Source organism: Euprymna scolopes, chromosome 16 (genome assembly GCF_053919585.1).
Source record: "Euprymna scolopes isolate OS-2025 chromosome 16, ASM5391958v1, whole genome shotgun sequence".
NCBI classification, from domain to species: domain Eukaryota; kingdom Metazoa; phylum Mollusca; class Cephalopoda; order Sepiida; family Sepiolidae; genus Euprymna; species Euprymna scolopes.
The window spans coordinates 20,051,186-20,066,974 of record NC_136497.1 but is presented as its reverse complement, the minus strand read 5'-3'; the positions used below and the strand labels follow the sequence as shown (position 1 = coordinate 20,066,974).

General features: G+C 31.4%; 1 long non-coding RNA gene across 1 annotated transcript; it reads right to left on the bottom strand.

The window, feature by feature from the left end:
- Positions 1-948: 948 nt before the first annotated feature.
- LOC145295867 (uncharacterized) lies at positions 949-10,766 on the bottom strand. The gene is made up of 2 exons (XR_013869898.1): positions 10,438-10,766; positions 949-3,438 (listed from the first exon to the last, which is right to left on the bottom strand). It is a non-coding gene; the product is annotated as an uncharacterized LOC145295867 (long non-coding RNA).
- Positions 10,767-15,789: the final 5,023 nt, after the last annotated feature.

Below are 15,789 nucleotides of genomic sequence, written 5' to 3'. Positions count from 1 at the left end.
ATATAACAAATAAATGTTATCAAAAGCAAGATAAGTTACTTTTCTACCTAACTGGATAATTTTCTAGTGTTTTTATTTAATGTAACATGTTTACTTAGCTCGAAAAACATACAGTGTTTACCGATGTATTGGAAAATTGCAAATGGCGCCCGACTCTCTCTTTCACATGGTAAGTTTGGGAAAAGGGGTTATAAATAAAAAAAATAGACAAAATACTGTTAGAAACTCACCCAATATGTGTTATCGTGACATAGACTGATATATTCGGTGGGTTTTTAACTGTATTTTGTATATATTTTTTATTTTTAACTCATTTTCCCAAACTTACCGTGTTCAATAGAGAATCTGACGCCATTTTAAATTTTCCAATACATCGGTAAACACTATGTTTTTTGAGCTGAATAAACATGTTACATTAAATAAAAACACTAAAAACATATCCAGTTAGGTAGAAAAGTAATTTATCTTGTCTTTGATAACATTTATTTGTTTTTTGACAACTTTTTCGAATGTATGTGTACAGTAATACAAACTCAAAAGGACTTATCACTGAATCACGTTTATTGTTTGAGATCGCAGTAGTTGGTACAAACAGATAAATATGATGATTTGAAGATTAACGCTTTATTTATCCTGATACAACTTTCTAATTTATTTTTGATAATATATAGAATCATATTTTTATGTCAAATTATAAACACTAATATTTGTTACAATTTCTTATTCATAAAATAATATTGACTAGAAATCTCTTCATTGTTGCTTTCTAATTTTTTAAAAAGTTTTACTTTGAATAAAGATTTTCAAATGTTTACTTTTATTTTGAAATAGTTCTTTGTATGCATTAGAATTCTAAAGCAGTTCAAATGTTCCTGCAAGAAAACAAAACAATAATGGTTGCCAAGAATTAAAACAAGACAAGAAATACAATTGAAACCAAGTGAAATAAACAGTAATATAACTTCGTTTATTTCCAAACAGTTTAAAAGCTATTTTTATATCAATACGTTCTATAACATTCATTATTACATCATATTTTTATGATGGTTCTTTTACAGATTTTGAATTTTGAAAATCTGCACGAGAATATCTTATAATTCATTTATCAGAGACTAACATAAATTTATTTAAGAATCTTCCATACTTTTAAAACTTACCAAAGTTAAACAGTGGAAAACATTTTTTTCCCCACTATATCACATAATTATGCTATATTCTTTATAGTTACTTCATTTTACAAATATTCGGGATAAGTGTAGTGTTGTTATGTGTGTAACATGACTAGAAAGCTTTCCATTACTTTCCTTATAGGAGTGTCTAGCCATGCCAAAGGGAACATATGTGAGTCTTTAATAATTTTCTATTTCTCATTTAATTTGTAAAAATTTGCTTCTAATGGAAAGTATCCTCATGTCCTGAAATAGTCAATGTTGGTGTTTAGTAGGTTTTCAAAATCTCTTTGCTTATTTTATATATCTTTGTGTGTATGTTGCATCAAATATGATGTTTTAGAAAAAGTACAACCACATACTCAATGAAATTATACTTAATCTCTGATGCTATATTTTCATATTTACTTGATTTTACAGAAATCTGGGATAAGGATAGAGTTGTATGTGTGTATGATCAACATGACTAGAAAGCTTGCCATTACTTTCCTCGTATGAGTGTCTAGCCATGTTAAAGGGACCATATTTGAGCCTTGAATAATTTGTTTTGTTTTTTTTACATGATTACTTTGTCAGAGTTTTTTATATGGGAAAGTATCCTCATGCCCAGAAATATGCCCGTACAAAGACAGTCACTGGTGGTATCTAGTAGGTTTTCAAAATCTTTTTGTTCATTTTATGTATATTTGTGCATATGTGACATTTAAGAAAAAGTACAACCAGATTATACTTAATCTTTGGTGTATTTTAATATATTAATCAATGGAATTCATTTCTGTGTAATAGGAGAGACAGAGATTTTACTAAAATGTGGTTTATCCCCAGTATGTGTTAGCATATGCTGCAGCATAGTTGCTTTGCGTGTAAAAGAAGTGCCACACACTTCACAAGAATATGGTTTCTCTCCAGTATGTGTTCGCATATGCCGCTGTAGACTTGCCTTGTAAGAAAGCAAAGAACCACATATATCACAAGAGTATGGTTTTTCATTTGAATGCGTTTGCATGTGTTGCAACATGGTGGATTTCTGTGCAAAAGCAGTTCCACATATTTCACAAGAATATGGTTTCTCGCCAGTATGTGTTCGCATATGCTGCAATAAACTTGTCCTGTCAGAAAAAGCAGAATCACATACATCACAAGAATATGGTTTCTCACCAGTGTGGATTCGTGTATGCTTCAGTAAGCTTGTATTATCACCGAAAGCAGAACCACATTCTTCACAAGAATATGGTTTCTCTCCCGTATGTATTCTCATATGCCGTCGTAAACGCGTTTTCTCAGGAAAATAAGAATCACATATTTCACAAGAATATGGCTTCTCACCTGTATGTGTTCGTGTATGCTGCAATAAATTGGATTTGGTGGAAAAACTAGAACCACATACTTCACAAGAGAATGGTTTCTCTCCAGTATGTATTCTCACATGTCGCAACAAATGTGACTTGGAAGAAAAAGAAGATGGACATACTTCACAGCCATATGGTTTATCTTTTTTTCTTGCTTCTGTTATCTGTTGATTTTTGTTGTTATTTAAAATGGAAGAATCAGATCTGTCGCAAGAATATGGCCTATCATTAGCATCAGATTTAAATTTTATCACTGAAGTCGGAATATCATATATTTCCTGAGGACAATTTCTTTCTGTGTAGTTTTCCATATTTTATTCTAGCCAAAAGAAAGTATGAAACTTCAATTTCTTACTTTTTAAAAATGTTTTAGAAAAAGTATTTTACCTGTTTTAACAGTAGTTAGATCTTTAAACATCCTAAGCAAATCATTTTGAAGGGATCATTTATATATTTTTAGATTTCAATATGTTTAAACTTTATATTAATGAGATGTAAATTATAGATGATCATGACAGAACAGAGTTCTCATAATTTGCTCTCTCCAGAATTTTTCTATAATTTCACAATCTTCAGAGCAGGATGTTTTTGTATTCTTTGCAATTAAGTGTATGAACTTTTGTATTTAGTTAAGAATCCTTTGTGTGTCACACTTTTAACAGGCATTCCAGCTTGTACGCTACTAAATTAGCGTAGAACAATAAGAAATACAAATGACAAGAAAATAGTTTTGCCAATATAATTTTACCAAATTTGACTTCATAAAATCAAAATTCATACCGTTCATAAGAATATTAGTTCTTTTTTGCTCAGATTTAGAAACTTCCAAATATTTTTTCTGAATACATTTTCACATCAGAAGTCAGCAGGAAATGATGATCCAGTAATGATTTCTATTTTTGTTTTGTTTACTGCAGATTCTGAAAATATAAAGTACATGTTATGAGATTCATTTTAAATAATTATATTAACATTTTTTACCAATTCATTTATAAAATTTAGACGTTGAGCAAGTACAAATATATTTATTTTTCAAATGAGCCAAATATTGACGCTTCATATATCAAGACAAAAAATTTCATTCATACAGTAAATTAGTTAAATTCAAAATATAATTGTTGCAATAAGAGTTAATAAATTCACTTTTAAGTAAAATTTCACAAATCTTTAATCAATGAGATCTAACATATTTTGGAATAAAAATTAATAAGAGATTAAGCAATTATTTTAGATAATATAAAATGCACAAATCTATCTTTGTGAATAATAACTCAAGTTGAAGATTGTAATATGTTAAAGAGTGTCATGTCATGGCAGCTTCAATATCTTAACGAATCTGCTGTTTGATACATTGACAGCAGGAAATGGATTCAGAAACCTTAGATACAATCTTTGGATGAAATGCTATAGTAAATATTATATTAAGAATAACGGTGTAACACACTATATAAGATCTATTGTTGAACCTATGTCTCTGAGAAGATATTCTCAAATTAATAATGAGGCAGAATTTGGAAGCCTTTCAAAGGAACTTAATTATATTATGATGCTGAATCAGATTGGTTACTCATGCAGGTGATCAAAAATACTTAAAGTCTATCTTCAGAAGATGAACCATTTGGAAGATAAAAGCTCAAAGGTTTTTCAGTTTATGCAAAAACGCCATAAGTTTGGTGCAAGTCAAGATTTTGAATTTATCATTGGACTGAGGCTTATAAGAACACTCAATAATACAAGACGATTCACAAGTGGTGGTGGAATATTGAGACACAAAAGAGCTATGTGGACAATGTCTTTACTTATATCCTTATTTTACAAATATGCAATGCAATATTTTGGGATAAAAACGCACTGATGAAACTTGCATTATAAGGACTCATGCTGATGTCAATGTGTATGAAAATTTCTCCAGTGGTCAAAATAGAAAGGTTATATTATTATATTCACACAAATGTGACAGTAAAGTAATCTCACTAAAAATCGTCAAGGTTGCTAAAAAACAGACATATTGATATAACTCTTATTTCAAAGGTTCTAATTGCTTTCACTAGTTAGATTTAGATGAGGCAAATGAACTTTCAAAGAGAGAAATTTCATAAGTGAATTGTTTCAATATGACAAAGGAATTAATATATGTACAAAATATATTGAAAGCTTTACTTATAAATCATATTTATACTGGTTTGTTGTTTCCAGATGCCTTCACAGGGTGCAAAACCATCACTGGAATCTTATATGTTGGAAAAGCGTATGTTTTTATAAATCATCAACTATACCAAAGTTGTATTCAAAATTGAATTCAAATTGCATGCAAGGCAATTGAGTCTTTATATAAAAAGTTGGTATTTGACTTGTGATCACTTGTGATATAGTTTCCTTCATAATAATGTGCATACAGTAATGGCATATGTTACACTAAACCGATTGACACTCACAAAATCAGCTTCAAAGCAAACCTTATAATTATAACTGAATGCTTGAATATGAGTGAAAAGTTGAACTTAATAAAAAAAGGATGATCTATTTATTCAAATTGCATGCAAGACAATTAAGTCTTTATTTAAAAAGTCATTAATGATCTATTCATGTCAATAGGGATCAATGGTTTTTCTCTGGACATCTTACTTAACATGCTTCATTATTACTGTTCAACTAGATTTGAATGTAGAGAACCTCATCAGAACATGTGAAAATAAGAGTCATAATAAATGTCAGACATTTTTACAAAATAATGCATCTGGGAAAACTTGCTCTGCTTTCCAATAAAGATATAGCACATGACGAATATAATTGAATACAACTTCACAAATGTATACCATTCATTAACTAAAAATTATTATTAAATGCATAAGCTTAAAAAATATTTAGAAATATTTGTGTCATATGATGTATTCTATAACAATAATCTATTTTAACAGATATGCTTTCTGATGCTTCTATGTTGGTCCATTTATAATAATATGATAATAATAGAGGATGTAAGGGGATATTCTCAAGGAAGCAAATACAGTTATGAATATATTGGGTCATTATGCATCTTTAAAAATGATAAGCTAAACATATAAACGATGTGGTGAAAAGGTTGCCAATTAAATTATACTTATTCCTTTACAGAGACATTAAATTAACATTCCAGGTGAATATCAGTGATCTGGTCAAAGATGGTCTCATTAACATTGCAAAGATCTAAAGTTGTATGGGATAGGCTATTGATTCTCCATTTCTTGTTAATATTCACTTTAGGAACTTAAGTAAAAGCAATTACAATGTCACTCCTATAAGAAAGTTTGCATAGCGGACTTTTAATGTCTTGCTGAGATATTTTGTTGTATCCAAGGAATGTACGTTATATTTTGAGTGATTATGAAGGTATTCTGACAGGAAAGATTTACTTCTTTCTTAGTTACTGATGCCTTTTTTTCTGCAGATCCAGAGAGAAGCCACATGTTCTGAATGTTGCTATAAAACATGGCACTTCAGGTGATTTAGGTTTAAAGACCGAACAGCAATACTAGATGTGTATATATTTAGAAATCACATGGACTCAGCAGAGGCAGTACATATTCGACCCTGTTTCCTGACTAGGGAACTGAATGTCATCTCATTTCCTTTCCTTAAAACAGAATATTGGGTGCTTGATTTCCACATATGTCCACATGATCAAACTGAACCACTCTTGTCTGACAGGTTTGAGGATACCAGTTTGACAGTTTGTCTGACTGCTGAACTCCGATTGCCCGTACAAGAGCCCTATCTATTTGTTAGCACTTAGAGTAGTTGCTCTATCAACAGTTGTATAATATCGGGATGATTGTAGTGCCATGTTGCACATGGAAAGGGACCCTGCACTCATCTCCAGTAGGCTTTCTTGAGGCCACATTCCTGTGGATAAAGAGTCAGCTGACGGTCTACTTCTGTTGCATTTTTTGTATCATGCACATCCACTCTGCCCAACACCTCTCACTGTAAAACTGAAACCATCAAATAAAATGACAACTCAGACATAATATACAATCAAAGTAGATGCATACTCAAACAAATCAATTTTCCTCTTCCCTTGAGGCTCACATTCAAATATTTGTGGACTTAAAAATAATTTGGATAATGTAGAATCATTTCTCCTAGCATACTCCCTGAATATCTTAATGCTAAGTGAAACTAACCTCCACTGCTTCATCCCCTCTAACCACTAACATGTCTGGCTATCTCCCACTTTGCCTTAAAGACAGATACATGCACGTACTTGGAGTTTATATCCGTAATACTCTTCCCTTAACTAGAGAATCCAAACTAGAATCAGATGACCAGGCCTCCATGTGCTTTAAACTAAACTTGTAACATAGCATTATTTACTTCTATTTTCTCTACCTAGGACTGTCCTCTAATCACTGATAGCATAGATGCAGCACTCTCTCAAGATACTAGCACCTAATTACATGTATTTGCGGAGTTTAATGTCCACCAGAGTAACTGGCTTTGTTTCTCTAGTTCATCAGATGCATAGCTCTTTTATATCTCATTCCCTGACACAGACTGTCATGTTCCTGACCAGTTTTCCAGATCATCTGTGTGAAAAAAGAAAATTATTCTGAGGGTAAAAGTGATTACCAAGTGATTGCATAAGCTTCAAAGGTTGTAAAGGAAGTCCTATGCGACCTCCCCCCACACTGGAGTTGAGTAACAAAGTAAGGTAACACGGAGAGGAAGGAGTAACAAAGGTTGTGCCAACTATTCGCCAGTACTTCATGAACACAACTAGCTACTAGTCAGAGATACATTCCTTTTATAACAAAAGATTTGTGCCTCCCACTACTCCTCCAAGTCTATATAAGATTTGTCCTCTTAAACACTCAGATTGGAATTCTGCCCCCAAAACTGACGCCACCACATAAGCAATCCTCTTTTTTATTTTCTCATACATCAGGATCAACAAACCTCACTTATCAGGCCTCTACAATGCAAGTGAAAAAGTCACATTTGCTAGTGATTTTTCAAAGTGACGATTAATATTAATGAAACGCTTATCTTTTGGTGATTGTATTTCTTTCACTGACTGAGTGAAACTTTTCAACTTTTTTTAATAAAATAAACAAAGTTAAATTATTTAAACAATAAAAGTTTAATAGAACAATGTACTCTTTTTATTTGTTTAACGAAGGCTGTTTATAAAAAAACATCTGAAAAAATTAGAATGTTTATACCTTCACGTATCAACATAAAATTTGTTGTATATTTAGAATTACACTTTTTTAAAAATACAGAAAAATCTTTATGATGTACATACTCGTCACAGAACGAAGATGTCATATTCTAAAAATCATGTGGGTTTGGCTAGTAACTTCTATTTGGCTAGAAAATGAAAATATTTAGTGGTCAAAGGTCAACTGAAGATAAATTTGTCTATAGAGCCCTGCTTATAGACCTATTTCTGAGACAGTTCCCAAGGATTGTGTAACAAATGCCCACTGATCCAAATTACCTTAGTTTTCACACAAATCGTGTAAAAGGTAGCTGAAGTCTTTGTAAAGTTAAATTCAGGGCCATGAAAGGGACTAGTGAATCTCGTTTCATAAATATATTTTATTATAACAGTTCAAATAAACACTATTTCTTTTTGTAAACTACTTTAGAATATATTTGTGTTCATTTGTTTATTTAAAATATTTTACAAGTAAAAATAAAATATATTTTATGAAAAAAAAATCTAATTTTTTTTCTATTGAAAAAACACTTGTAAAAACAAACAAAAAAACAACAAAAAAAACTTGAAAGGATTTTAATTTTTTAGCTGATGTAGCAGATCTTTGCTAGGATGCTACAAAAAGTATAACTAAAGGACTTAGGTCTAAATTTAAAGGTTGCGACCTAAGTTGGCACAAAAACAATGGCGTTTTTTTTAACGCTCAACTTCAGATCAAAAAAACGACTATTTTTGCACCAACCTAATATTAGGCTTAATAATAAATGTTAGTAAATGCCACAATTAAATTGAAATAGAAACGAATAACTATGAGTGTCAGAATTCCTCATTAAAAAAAAAAGAGTGATTAAATAGACTCCTTATCTTTCGAAGATTATAACAATATGAATAATATAATTTAAACCCTAAATTTTTTCAATAAAAGGAGCAAAGACCAAACTTTAAAATAATAAAATTGAAAAATATATTTTTTTTAAATAGGTTTTCTTTTAGAAAGATTTCACAAAATTTAACGAATTTTAACGTAATCTTAAAATAATAAATATATGTAAATTCAAAAAAAATCACTTACCTATATAAAATACTAATCAATAGATGATTCCATTCTTCATTTATGAGAATTTGTCCATATTTACATTCTATATTCCATGTATTTTTTAAATAAAAGAATTTTTTTAAACAACTATTGAAAGGACCACCATTACATAAGCATTGTTACTGTGTTAGCGAAGCACCAAATTGGTGCTTCTTCCTGTTTTGAAATATGGATAGATAGAAGGACGTAAAAACAACACATTCACGTTAGCCGTCTAGCCTTGTGCATGAAGAAATATGTGTCACCATGGGTGAAACTAATCACATTTTCCTAATCAGTTTTTGCCTTAAAAAAAAAAAAAAAAACACTCAAGGAATTTTTGATTTTTTTTTTCTTCTTTTCTCAAAGAAATACATGAGTTTTTGATTTAATATATTTTATTTCCCCTTTATGGAGTGATTTTTTTTTTAATATCTAAAAAAAAAACAAAACAAAAAAAAACATTGAATGAAATAGAAAAAATTATCGTAATTTTACGAAATTTTCTGCACAATAAAACAAGATTATAAGGTTTCACTTAAAAAGAAAACAAAAAAAAACAAACGTATTTAAAAAAAAAAAAGCTTTTAAACTTTGAACTTTACAGGTAAATTTGAAAATAACTGATCTTTTTTTGTTGTTGTTTTAAATTAGCTTATTTTATTTATTGATCTTTTATCTTCAATTTGTGGTATATAAATTTGAGGTGAGAAAATTAGTTATTTTCATTTTAATAGACATTTAAAAATGGGGGGGGGTTAAAAAACGTTTGTCTAGAATATTATATTCGGTTTATTGGAAAGAACATAAAATTTCACATTGAACCTGAACATATCGTAAAAATTGAACCATTAGAAAAATTTTGAGAGATTTTTTAAGTTTAAAAATTGAAAAAACTTTAACTCGTAAAATTCAATTGATTTCATTGCGTAAAAGAACAAGACTACATGAACGCGCGCAGGCACTTTGTAAGCACTGTTTTTTTTTGTTTGTTTTTTTTAAATAAAACTAACATTTCTATAATTTTTTAAATAACTTTAATAGTTTATTTTGGAGGTATATTCCATAAAGAAAATAAACAACCCACTTTAAAAAGAGAAATTACGAGTTTTTTTTTATATTTTATTCGCAGTTTTGTGTTAGGGGTGTCAAAAATTCTGACACACCGAACGAATAACTACCTTGACGGTAGGAACCAAGTATAAAAAGAGAAAACGATCTCTAATTTGTGAAAAATATGCCGTTTTATAGCATGATCCAAGGTCACGTGATTACTCATTAATATAAAAAAAACAAAAAAAACAATCACAAACGGGAAGGCGCTTTTGCATTTGTCTCCCCAAACCAGAGGCCATTGAAAGTAAGTAACATTTTCTTTTGTTAACAACGGATGGGGGTGAGGGGGTATATTGAATTTAACTATATAATTTACCTACTTTTCTATCAATACTGAAAATTCCATTAAAATTTCATAATTTCTTGATTTGTTTGTGATAGTCTAAAGGCGGAAGAGGGGTAGGTCTTTGTTTACATACAAAATTTGAACGTTGGTTCATTTTGGACATCCGTGTTGAAACAAATGGAAATATATAGTTTCGTACGAAAAAAACTAAATTGAAATAATTAAATTGAAGTAATGCTTACGTTTTCTTTAACAAATCTTCCTTCGTATAAGTTATCGGCTTTCAAGAAGGAAACGATTCTAAGGTGTATTCATCAAAATCTGACGATGGAAGGCAACAAAAATTCAAGATGGCAATGGGAAAAGTAGACTCGCAGAAAATTAAAAAGGAGGAAATTTAAATAAATTGTATCGAAACAAGGACCGAGTTATTTGGTGAATATTAAGGATAAAATTATTATTATTTTGGCATAATGAAATAAGTGTTGACTCGAAGTCAGTGTTTAAATGTTTTTCTTTTAATGATAAAAATATTGGTTATTCAGGATTTAAACCTATTGTTCTAAGGGAGGTAACTCTATTTTATTTTAGTTCAAAAAATTTTTTTCTTACTCGAATGTCTTGTTTAAGAAAAATTACAATATGGTTACATTTTACTTTTTTTGTTGTTATTAATGTTTAAAAAAAAATCTTGTTAATGCAGTTGTTAATGTAGTTGAAATGTTTTGGGCAGATTTGCCGTTTAGTTGAACAAATAGTCTCGAAACTGTTATAAAAAAAAAAGAAAAAAAAAAGGGACACGTTGGGTCGACACCGGTGTATATATCATAAACAGAAGTGTGATTATATTTTGTGATTATTTAAAATGTAATCCTGTGATTAAAATTTGATTAAAATTGAATTAAAATTGACTATGCTTTTTAACAAATAAAAAAAAGAGAAATAATGCAAGATGAAGTTTTAAATTGATTAAATGTGTTTTCTTTTATAATTTAAAAATAAAAACATTGAACACTATAAATAAAATATTGGTTTTGTTCTCGAAAAACAAAATAATGAAAGATGAAGTTAATTTAACTTCATCTTTATATTTAACTTAGTTAAATATTGAATTCTTATGGCGACGCAAAAACAACAAAGAAGTGTTTCCGCTCATCATCATATGCATCCGACAACAATATAAAATTTCAAATCAAACCAAAATCTCATTTGCATTGTTCAGAGTTTTAACTTTTAAATTATACAATAAAAAATTTAAATTATAAAATAAAACACATTTAATCATTTTTAAACTCCATTTTTTATTTCTTTTTTTATTTGTAAAACATAGGATTAGTGAATCTCTCGACAAAGGCTTCATTTCTAGGGCAATTGCTCTTGACATATCAAAGGCCTTCGATAAGATATGGTATAAAGGCCTACTTCACAAGATTTCCAGCTATGATATAACTGGAAATCTTTTCTCAATTATTAAATCATTTCTCTTTGATAGGCTCATAAGAGTAGTGGTTGACGGGCAGAAATCAGAAGCTCACAGTACAGTATTAATGGTAGGTAGTGTCCCTCAAGGGTCCACCCTGAGCCCAACTCTCTTCCTGATCTACATCAATGATCTCCCAAAACACATACTTAAATCATTCGTTGACGTCTATGCTGATGACACGAGCATCTATGGCAACACATCAAAGGCCATAAATGACAGTTCTCTCTGATTCTCTCTCCTCTGATCTTGAGCATGTGGTACAATGGGGGAAGACATGGCTGGTTACTTTTAATGCATCTAAAACCAAGCTTCTATCTTTACATCGTCGACGCTCTGATCCCCCATTTGGCATCAATTGAAATGGATGGCTCTCGTCTTGAGGAGGCTCCATGCTTTGACAAGCTTCTGGGATTGACCTTTACTACTGATCTGAAATGGAACACGTACATCAAATCTGTTGCCAAGGTTGCTGGAAAAATGGTGGGATCCTTCTACCGCTCCAGTAGATATCTCACTACTGATGCAATTCTCTATCTATATAAAAGCCAAGTACGTCCAAGGATGGAGTACTGCTGCCACATCTTGGCAGAAGCTGCTAAAAACAGCCTATCCTGCCTTGACAGAGTACAAAATAGACTTTTAGCTTACTGGTGGATGCCCTTTTCTCTTCCCTGCAACCTCTCTCCCACAGAAGAGACTTTGCGAGCCTGTCTTTGTTTTATCGTTATTTTCCATGGTCATGCTCGCTGAGCTCCAATCTCTGGTCCCCCCTCACCAATCTTTCATGAAAAACACCCATCTAGCTGAAACCACTGTTGTCACAGTTTCAAAATCACTGCCTCCATTTTTCCTTCTTTCTCCACCCCCGTTGTCTCTTTGCCTTCCCTTCCCTTAAATAAAGGATGCGATAGGCTAAATGCGAGCTTAGCATATGAAAATATCCAGGTTCAGTGAATACATTCACTTTCCCTTTCTTTTCATCATCTACACACATCGAAATTCAAATATATCAAACAAAACGCCAATAACTCAGGCAATTGACTTTTTACCTTTTAGACGAAATTTATTTAAATGGAATCGACAAACTCCCAAGCTACATTTGATTGCATAAATTTCGTTCTGGAATTAAATGGAGTCGTTTGTCTGTCTTATTGGGAGTGATGCCTCTAATATCAGACTGGTCAAATGAATACAGCCAGCCTCGGCCCAACCGGCGAGTTTTTAGCCGGGCGCCAAACCTGGTTGGGGGATTAGGAGGAGGCTCCGAAAGCGACGACTTATGCTATCAGTCATGTCGACCGAATCCACCAGCCGAAGGATTCCAGCAGCGACAGCAGCCATCTCAGCAGCAAACAGCACTTATCAGGGCTAATAAATTTTTTCACTAATGCTGCTTGGCTCCTGGGACTCACCAGCAGCGAACTTCACTTCCAGTTTCCAGCAATTTCCTGTTCACTCCTGCAGCCTTCCAGCTCACTTCAGTGACTTCCTGCTCATTCCTGCATCCTTTCCAGCCCTTAGTGTCTCCAGCTCACTCCAGCGCCTCCAGCTCACTCCTGCAGCCTTCCAGCCCTTGGTGCCTCCCAGCTCCTCCTGCAGCTTTCCGGCAACCTCGCCTGCACCTCACTCCTCCAGCCTGCAACCTTGCTTGCACCTCGCTCCTCTGCCCTGCAACCTTGCCTGCACCTCGCTCCTCCAGCCTGCAAACCTTGCCTGCACCTCACCCCTCTGGCCTGCAACCTTGCCTGCACCTCGCTCCTCCAACCTGCAACCTCGCTAGCATTTTGCTCCTTCGGTCTGTAACCTCACCTGCACCTGGCTCCCTACCGACCATCCATTCCTTAACACTGACCCCTTCGCTCCCAGTGTCGTCCGTTCCTTGACACTGACCCATACGCTGTCAGTGTCATCCATTCTTTAACACTGACCCTACGTTCTCAGTGTCGTCCTTTCCTTAACACTGACCTCTGAGTTCTCAGTGTCCATCGTCTGTTCCGGATCGCCCTGATGTCCAAACGATTGTTCCAGACCCAGCAATCAACCCTAAACTATGCTATGTCTAGAGTACCTGTTCCAGACCTCCAGACCTTAGCCTCCGGTAACGTGCTACCTTCCAGACAACCAGCATGCAGATCATACGATTTTTTGCTTCCTTTGCAAATAAAAGGCGAACCCTCGTCTTAACCAAATAACCTGTGTCTTTCATTCTTCATTTTTATTGTTTAAGGTTTAAAATTTTTAATTATACAATAAAAATATTAAATTATAAAATAAAACACATTTAATCCAATTATTTGTTAAACAATGTGGTTAACCTAAAATAAATTATATGTAAACAAACTTCTGGATATATACCGGTGACGACTCAATGTGTCCCTTTTTTTGACAACAGGGTTGGAGGCTATTTGTACAAGTGAATGGCAAATCTGACATTTTTTTTCTTCCAATTTTTAATAAAATAGAGTTACCTCTCTTACAATAATGAGTTAAGCTTCCAAATAACTAAAATATTTCATTTAATTAAATGATTTTATTAAAAAAATATTTAATGAAAGTCTAAATTTAAAAAACAATATGGTGGCTACAATCTGAAGCCTCGAATGTCATACATTTAATCTAAGAAAATAAAATGATTAAAAAATATTAAAATAAAACTTTTTCTGGTTTTATATCGGCCTAATAAATTTTATATATAAGAATCGGTAGGTTTTGATTGAATTTAACGAAAATGTCTTACATTTCCTAAACCCAATTTCATTAAATATTTCTATAATTCACAATTTAACCGGTAATTCTTTTTTGCACACCAGTGTCAGATGTCGCCATTAAAAATGAGTGATAAAAATTTGAATAATTTGACTCACTATCTTTCGAAACTTATAACTACTTGAAAAATGTAATTTAAACCCTAATTTTTTTTCAATAAATGGAGCAAAGACCAAATTTTAAAATAATAAAAGTTTTAATAGAAAAATATGCAATATTTTTTTTTAATCGGTTTTCTTTAAAAAAGATTTCAAGAAATTCAACGAATTTTAATTTACTCCAAATATAAAAAATATATATAAATTCAAAAAAAATCACTTTCCTATAAAAAAGATTAATCAATGAGTACCTCCATTCCTCATTTATAAGAATTTGTCCATATTTATATTTTATATTCCATGTACTTTTTAAATAAAAGAATTTTTAAGCAAGAAAAGACCGCGATATTAAATTCTAATATCAGATGCTCACAAAGCGGATTTGTCTATCTTTCTTCCAGTTGACAAATACGGAGGCCTAAAGCCGCCATAATTAATTATTTCTGACATTGGCTTTATCTCCCCCTTATATTCCTGACATGTTTGCTGTAAACAACAAAGGTAGTCATATGGGTCACCACCATACTTGAAAAATGATCACATTTCACTCATAAGTAAATTTACTTTTATACCCCCCCCGACAAATTTTACATTTTTTTATTCTCTTATAGAAATACATGAGTTTTTATTTAAAATATTTTATTTCTTTATGCAAAGATTTTTTTTTTTAAATATCTAAAAAAAAAAAAATTGAATGAAATAGAAAAAATTGATGTAAGTGTCTAATATCTACCGGACAATATTTTCAAATTATGAGGTTCCACTTAAAAAAAAATCAACGTGTTTTTTTTTTTTAAAAGGTTTTAAACTTTTGACTTTTGTTTTAAATTAGATTATTTTATTTATTGATCTTTTATCTTCAATTTGTGATATATAAACCTTGGGTGAGAAAATTAATTATTTTCATTTTAATAGACATTTCAAAATGGTAGAGGGTGAATAAAAAAACGCTTGTCTACAATATTATATTCAGTTTATTGGAAAGAGCATAAAATTTTACATTAAATCTGCAAATATCGTAAAATTTGAACCAATAGAAATTTTTTTATAGATTTTTGAATTGAAAAAATTGAAAAAACTTTAACACGTAAAATTCAATTCATTTCATTATGTAGAAAAAGTGGTTGCATGAGTGCGCGCATGCACTTTGTAAATCCTTTAAATAAAAAATAATATTACTATTATTTAAAAAAAAAAACTTTGATAAAAATAAAGAAATTAAACAACCGATTTAAAAAAAAAATATG